A 7,354-nucleotide genomic window follows, 5' to 3' on the forward strand; every position below is an offset into this window, starting at 1 on the left:
AACCATGAAGAAATCCTGATGGAGGAATGAGAGACGCTCATCAATCAGCTTCCCTCTAGGAGCCCGAACTGATTTTAGAACAGACTGAAGGACTTTCCAGTGAGTCAGGTCTGGGAGCAGAAATGGTTACCAGGGCCACATTTCTACTGTCATATTTGCATAGATAGCAAGAATTTTATTTTTGTTCCACAGCATTTTTTTTAACTTACTTTTTCTCTTTGATCACACCCATAAGTGTACACTCAGATCCACCCTTAACTAAGAGTAACAACTAACAAGGTAACAACAAAACAAGAAGAGAACGAACAGAGATGGAAATAGGAGGCTGTCCTGGGCAGGGCCGGCAACACAACTCGCAGAGTCTAGTGAAAAATAAAACTGCAGGGTCTGTGGCTCAAAAATTGCTAACAATTTCAAGAGGGTCCCCGGCAGAGCATTAAACCAGGGGTGGGGCCTTTCTGAGCACAGGGCTGTAACTCCCTGCACATGCCACAGGCCCCGGAGGCTGGCCCTGGTTTTGAAAGACCCTTGCCGGGCCCTCCGGGTTTCACCAAAACCGTGAGAAAGCCTTCTTTCTCCAGGAGGTAAGTAGGGTCAGCAACGTAGGCTTTAAGGCCAAACTCAAATCGCAATAAATCAAATACTTGGAAATGAAATTAAAAGCTGCTTGGAGACACACAGCTCTTTGCAAAAGAGGGGGATTGTGGGGATCTGTACATTTTCCACCCCCGCTGACTGGCAAAGTGCCAAACAGGAAAAAAGGTGCTTCCTAATAGTTGAAATGCAAAATAATGCAAATGGCGACCAACACTTTTATCAACTAATCTTTTGGGGAGCAGTTCTTCCCTTGAAGACTTCTCTGCATATTACAGACAGCCATTTTCCTCTCTTGATCCCATCAAACAATACATTACCCACCCGGAATAATGTTTAAGGCTAAATCCTAGTATCACTGGCATCTTAAAACATCTAAAATATCTGGCAGAAACAACTCTGTTCTCAACTATCAACAGGGAAAGAGTGAGAGAGAGACAGAGAGTGAGAGAGAGAGAGAGAAAGAGAAAACAAGTTCCCATTCACCAGCTGGAGCTGGCCAGGAGGAGGATTTGCCATTCTCAGCAAATTATATTATCTAAGGCGGACTCACGCTGAATCTTAAGTCTGACTTGAAGGGAGTCCCTATTTCTGAGCCCACGGGCAAACTTTAAATAGCCATTAAAATGACATTTCAAAATAATAAAAGAACTCAAAGAACCGGAGGAACAAAATAAATGGTGTTGTAAAAGGAAATGGAAACATTACCATAATTAGAGCTTTTAAAAGAGACACTTTAAACATCGGGTGAACACTGACTTGTTTACGATAGCACTCAAGGCACATTGGGAGAGCCTAAGCGGGGACAGCATTGGTATTTACAAGAAAGGAAAGGTGAAGAAAGCTTTTGTAAGGCCAATGGAACTACTTCCTGAAACCTAGTTAAAAAGAAAAAAATCAAAAGGCCCACCTTGTTGGCCTCGATGGAGATGTAAGGTTTCATCTACTTTGGCTTTGCCATCAATATGCCATATGCCCAAATATGTAACTGGAGGGAAAGAGCCCCCGTGATAGTCTAAAAACTTAATAGCCTAAGTCCCTTGTCACTTGCCATCACGAAGATATGCACTTCCCTTCTTTAAGAGGAAAACAGTGCAATTTTCAGTGTGGGCATCTATTCCCATCTCATCTAGCAAGTTCTTCCCACGCAGAACTTCATTTAACCTTGAAGAATGCCCTATATGGTCCCAAGCAGAGTCTGCGTACTTTCTAAGTCCTGTGGGTGATAACTGGAAGGCGGACCTAGCGGGCTAGAATTTGGCTTCGTGGACCATCACTTGAGAAGCTGGGAGGGGCACAGAAGAACCATGAGCCTAGCAGGAGGGAGCCCCACTGAGGTTGAGCAGCTCAGAAAACACAGAGCAAGCACCCACTCAACAGAGGGAGCTTGGAACAGGTCCCACGGCCCTGGAATGTCCACTAGATGTACCAGATAGGCTAAACCTGTCCTTGGCGAGGGGAGCAGCTGCGCTGGCTGGAGCACTGGCTCTCTGTGTGTGCTTCGGCACAGCTAGGAGGAAAGACAGCCCCACCTGCACAGGTAGGCTACAAGCCCGTCCCGGAAAAAAAGGACAATTAGAAGCTCCTCTGCACCGTGCAAATGTACCACTCAACAGTGAGCAGTGCAAAGACAAACACATGTTGGTAAAAGAAAAACGACCAAGAATTAAAAAATTTTAGAGACCATATGGTCAGCAACTTACACTCTGCAGCCTAAGTTCACCCTGGAAAAAAAAAATGACTCTTTTAAACAATTTCTCTTTCGTGCTGAAGAAACGAAAGAGGAGCTTCCTCACTGGAGAGAAGGCTTGGAAAAAGCCCAGAGCTAAACTCAAAGCAGTAACCTTGGCCAGCAGTTTTCTGGCTTCCTCTTGCTATTATTAAGTATCCTTCTGTTTGACGAAGAATTTCTCCACCTCTCACAAACCATCTTTTTTCTTATTGTGGCCAGAAAAATCTGAAAACCCTCTGTTTATACGGAGCCTGTTGCTATGCAGATCATTAAAACACATTACAAAAATCTTTCCTTTGAGTCAGGAGGAGAGCATAATGGGGGGAGAGGAATCGCAAGCAAGAGTCTCTTTCCTGAGCAGCAGAGCTGGCAAAAAGGAACAGGGGAAGCAAAGCGAAGTGGAAAAAATTATGGTGGTCCCGTCCCTTGAGTCATTTTAACCAAAGTGGGAAAACTACCATTTTTGAAGCCCCAAAGTCACGTATCTTACAGTTTGGAGTTGGGCTAACGAACCCTGGGCTTAATCTCTTTAGTTCCTACGGTTTCGTGACTCATCTTCCATCTGTCTACCAATGTGTCTTTTGTATCAACTTTTTAGCGCTTCTGTAAGAATATCAAGATTTTTTCCGTCCATGTGGATGCCTATGTGAATCCTCCTTTTGAAATCTTTTGCCTTCTTGTTCAATTATCACCTCTGTGTAGGGCTTGGATTGTGCATTTCGTCTCCAACTCAATCACAGTATCTTAGCAGATTTCCTTCTCTTTTGTCGTGCTGTTCCCAGGACTCTTAACCTCCCAGTTTTCAAGGCTGGGATTGTCTGAGGACAAGAAATGAAACACAGACCTTTTAAATATATCCTCCTTCCACTGCCATGTGCCTTGATACATGTGGGTTCACAAATACCCCCCAAACAACCAGAGTGAATTCTAAATTCTTTGTCCTTATTCAGAAACGAGAAATGGCTGGGCCCTACAAATGCCATCGAACCTGTTTTCTTCTCCAACAGAATTAGCCAAACCTTTGCCAACATGTGTTGGGTGAAAACAAGTTTGGTTGGCTCCAGACAAAGGCTTATTTTTTAAGCACAGATGGATGGCTAAGTGGTTGCCTCCTCCAAGGGCTTGCCCACAGTGAAAGACGGATTCCTCTTTCTAATCTATGCAAATATCTTAGTCTGCGGGACATCACAAAGACTAACTGTTTTGTGTCAGATGCCGCAGATCCCAGGTGCTCTCCAAGCCCATCTCCACCTCAGACGCCTGCTAACGTGGGTCACAGCAAACGGCGCAAGAGTTTGTCACTACCCAGCTCCTAATGAATGTTGCTGGGGCCTTCTGTGAAACAGTCCTCTGGAATCCTGCCCTACCACAGCTGCTCCTCCTTGGCTGCTCTGCCTGGAAGAGGGTTTCAGTATTCAGTTTGCACCCCGGTGCTTCTAAAACCTCCCAAGAAGGCTCAGATTCCCAAAGGCTTCTAATGACCATTGGTAGCGTCCTTCACCTCGAGTTCAGCTCATTTCTTCATGTCCAACACCAAAGCCAGGAACGTTGCACAGTTAAAAATGTTATTCTGTCCAAACCAGGTCTCCTTTGCACTCTAGTCTATATGCCTACAACCCATGGCACATCTCAGGAATCATACCTGGGTCACTTCCCAAGTATATGTCATTCTCTCTCTGTTTTCCTTCTCCATCAATTTTCCTTTCTGTACTTATACTACTTCTCTCTCTTATTTTCTCACCTTCCCAACTAAAGTCTTTCACTTGCCCTGATGCCCCTTGGCACATTCCAGTTTTAGGGTTTCTTGGAGTAACAAAAATTTCTGCAATGCTGGAAAAAAAACCCACAAAAACAAAACCCCATAACGCCTCATGCTAACCTAGCTCCTAACTTTAAACGTTCTTTGCCATAGCGAGAAGGTTATACCTAACAAATGAAGGGTTTACTTCTGTGTTTAAGTCTAAAAATGTCCTTCAACATTTTATTTTGTTAGTTTTTCTGATCAAATGACAATAACAGAGTTTGCTTCAAAAACCTGGGTTGGAAAAGATTTCATTCCCTCCCAGTCAAAGTTCATCTTAAATGAACCAAGCTAATTGAGGAGAAAGGAAATTCTGAAGAAAAAGGAAAGAAGCCCTACCTAATCTCCGGTCTCAATAACCCCGACCATCAAAATTCTTACTTTATAACTCAAATTTTTGAGATTTAAAACACTTTTTGTTTCAGCTTGTGAACGCAAATATGGATAGGCAAGTAATCTGTCATTAAGTTTACTTACCTGGAAAATCTTAAACTATAACGAGCTTTAGGGGTTAACGAATGTGTTAATTACTGAGTGGATGAATATCAGAACCACCTGAAGAATATCATTTATTTTAAACAATACATTCTTCTGATCCGCAGCCCTAGACATTTCAGTTTAGACTTCTGTTTCAGCCCTAGAATTGCATTTATAATAAATACTCCAGGTAATTATAATACAGCAAGTCCTGGTCTGTTTGAGAACTGTTGATCCAGTCCAACATCCTACCCAATATGGCGGTCTCCTCTCCCAGACAACTCCCCATCTACCCACTCAGTGCCACAGCACTTCTATAAACCAGGGCACTCAGCCTGTTATAGGTCTGCTTGTTCACCTTTTTGTGGCTTTAATTATTAGAAACTGTGTTCTGATGTTGAGCCAAATAACCAAAGTCTTTCAACTCCTTGTACTTCACTTATTATTGGCCCAAATTTTGTGCTCCAGAGTTAGCATATAATTCCCCCCACACACACAAGAGAAAAAGCAAGAGAGAGGGGGAGAGAGAATCCCAAGCAGGTTCAGCACTGTCAGTGCAGAGCCCAACACGGGGCTCGATCTCACAAACCGTGGGATGGTAACCTGAGCCTAAACCAAGAGTTGGACACTTAACTGACTGGGCCACTTGGGCGCCCCAAGCCTTTGTTTTCCTAAGCTTAAACAACCCTTTTTAACTTCATAAAGCACAATTTCTGAGTCCCTTACCATCTATTTCAGCTTCTCCTCCTTAACAATTGACCTGACAGAATAAGTCTGTCTAGAGGAACACCACTTCGTTTTTTCTTACAGACTGAACTTTGCCCAATATGTATTAATTTATAGTCCGTGTTTCATCCTTGTTACCCACTGCCTTGCATTTCCTAGTCCAAGAGCCCCGGATCAGCATGTACTTATTAACCTAATGCTGTGTTCCCAACACGATGTAAAGTATTCAAGGAGGATTCAGAAGCTGGTGGAAACTGTCCCATTTGGAGGAGTTAATAACTTCACACACAGAAAGGAACCTACATAAGTGAAAAAACTTGAAAACAGTGTACAACAGTTTTGAACCAAGTGCTTCAAATGGATGACACCTGAAAGACTGAACACAGGTTTTCGGGGTCAGACTGTGAGCTATTTCATGGCCTCTGCTGATAGAAATACCACCTATTTAACAATAGTTTTTATTTAAAAAGAAAAAAAAAAGAAGATGGAAACTATCACCCTAAAATGTATGTAAAAATTTTTTTTAATGTTTATTTTTGAGAGAGAGAGAGAGAGAGATAGTGCACGCATACAAGTGGGGGAAGGGCAGAGCAAGTGAGGAAGACACAGAATCCAAAGCAGGCTCCAGGCTCTGAGCTGGCAGCACAGAGCCCAACGCGGGACTTGAACTCATTAACTGTGAGATCATGACCTGAGCCAAAGCTGGATGCTTAACCAAGTGAGCCACCCAGGCACCCCAAAATGTATGTAAAAATTTTAAGTGCTTCCTATTTTAACATCTTGGGGCACCTGGGTGGCTCAGTCAGTTAAGCATCCGATTTTCAATCCCGGCTCAGGTCATGATCTCAGGGTTCGTGTGATCAAGCCCCAAGTTGGGCTCTTCACTGTCAGCGGGGAGCCTGCTTGGGATTCTCTCTTTCCTTCTCTCTGCTACTCCCTGCTCCACACACACATTCTCTCTCTTTCAAACAAACAACTTAAATTTTTTAAAATAAATGCAATAAAATTTTCAAATCTAAGAAATCATACATGTAATAATCAAGTACAATATTCCTGCTCCTCAGTACGTCATTGTTTCTGAGTACTCTAAATGCCATGATCCAAGAAAAACGTGAAAAGTAGAGGCTTAATGTAATTCCCTTTATTACCAGAAAGAATCATTTGATGAGAAGACAACCCCTTCACACATTTTAATGGAAAACTCTTACCAATAAGTGAACTGTACAGACATTAACTGACATCAACTGTTCCGTTCATGGAACTGCAGACTATCGGAACTTTAGACACATGCAGATCCCTCACTTTACAGATACGGGGGAATGTCACTTCACAGATGATAAGTGGCTTCCTCCAGGCAAAGCAGCCAATGAGCAGGAGGGTGGGCCCAATCCCAGGTCTCTTCTCTATCCATGGCTTCCTGTCTCCTCTTATTGTGACCTAGGACAGGCAAAGCTCTTGCCTTCTCAACGTTCTCCTCAACTCCGCTCCCACCATCAGTTACGTTTATACTACTCAAATCCAAAGTCTGATGCTACATTTTGCTTGGGAGCATATTAAGGGCAAGAGTAGAACAAAGAAGTATTAGATGGTTAATTCTTTTTTTTTTCAACGCTTTTTAAAAATTTGTTTTATTTTGAGAGAGACAGTAAGTAAGCGAGCATGGGAGGGGAAGAGAGAGAGGGAGAGAGAGAAAGAATCCTAAGCAGGCTCCATGCCATCAGCACAGAGCCCGATGTGGGGCTCAAACTCATAAACCATGAGATCATGACCTGAGCCGAAACCAAGAGTAGGACACTCAACCAAAGGAGTCACCCAGGCGCCCCTTAGGTGGTTAATTCTTTATTAAATTCAAGCCCACCTGTTTTACGCACAGCCTCCAGCTAATACTTCTATGCTGCGAGGCACAATATTCTACTGGCCCAGGATCGTTGCTGCCTGACTAGCATCGTAGGGAAACACCGGGGTTAGCACCTCAGATTCAGACAACAATTCTAAAGCTGCAAAGCTGCTGGTAAACAGGCCCC

At 43.3% G+C, this 7,354-nt stretch overlaps 1 protein-coding gene across 2 annotated transcripts in view; it reads right to left on the reverse strand.

Annotated features, from left to right (window-relative positions):
• The window catches only part of PTPN14 (protein tyrosine phosphatase non-receptor type 14), a 102,811-nt gene that overhangs the window by 82,896 nt on the left and 12,561 nt on the right, over positions 1-7,354 (reverse strand). The window lies entirely within an intron of this gene.

The sequence above is a fragment of the Crocuta crocuta genome, unplaced genomic scaffold (genome assembly GCF_008692635.1).
Source record: "Crocuta crocuta isolate KB4526 unplaced genomic scaffold, BGI_CrCroc_1.0 scaffold3, whole genome shotgun sequence".
Lineage (NCBI taxonomy): Eukaryota > Metazoa > Chordata > Mammalia > Carnivora > Hyaenidae > Crocuta > Crocuta crocuta.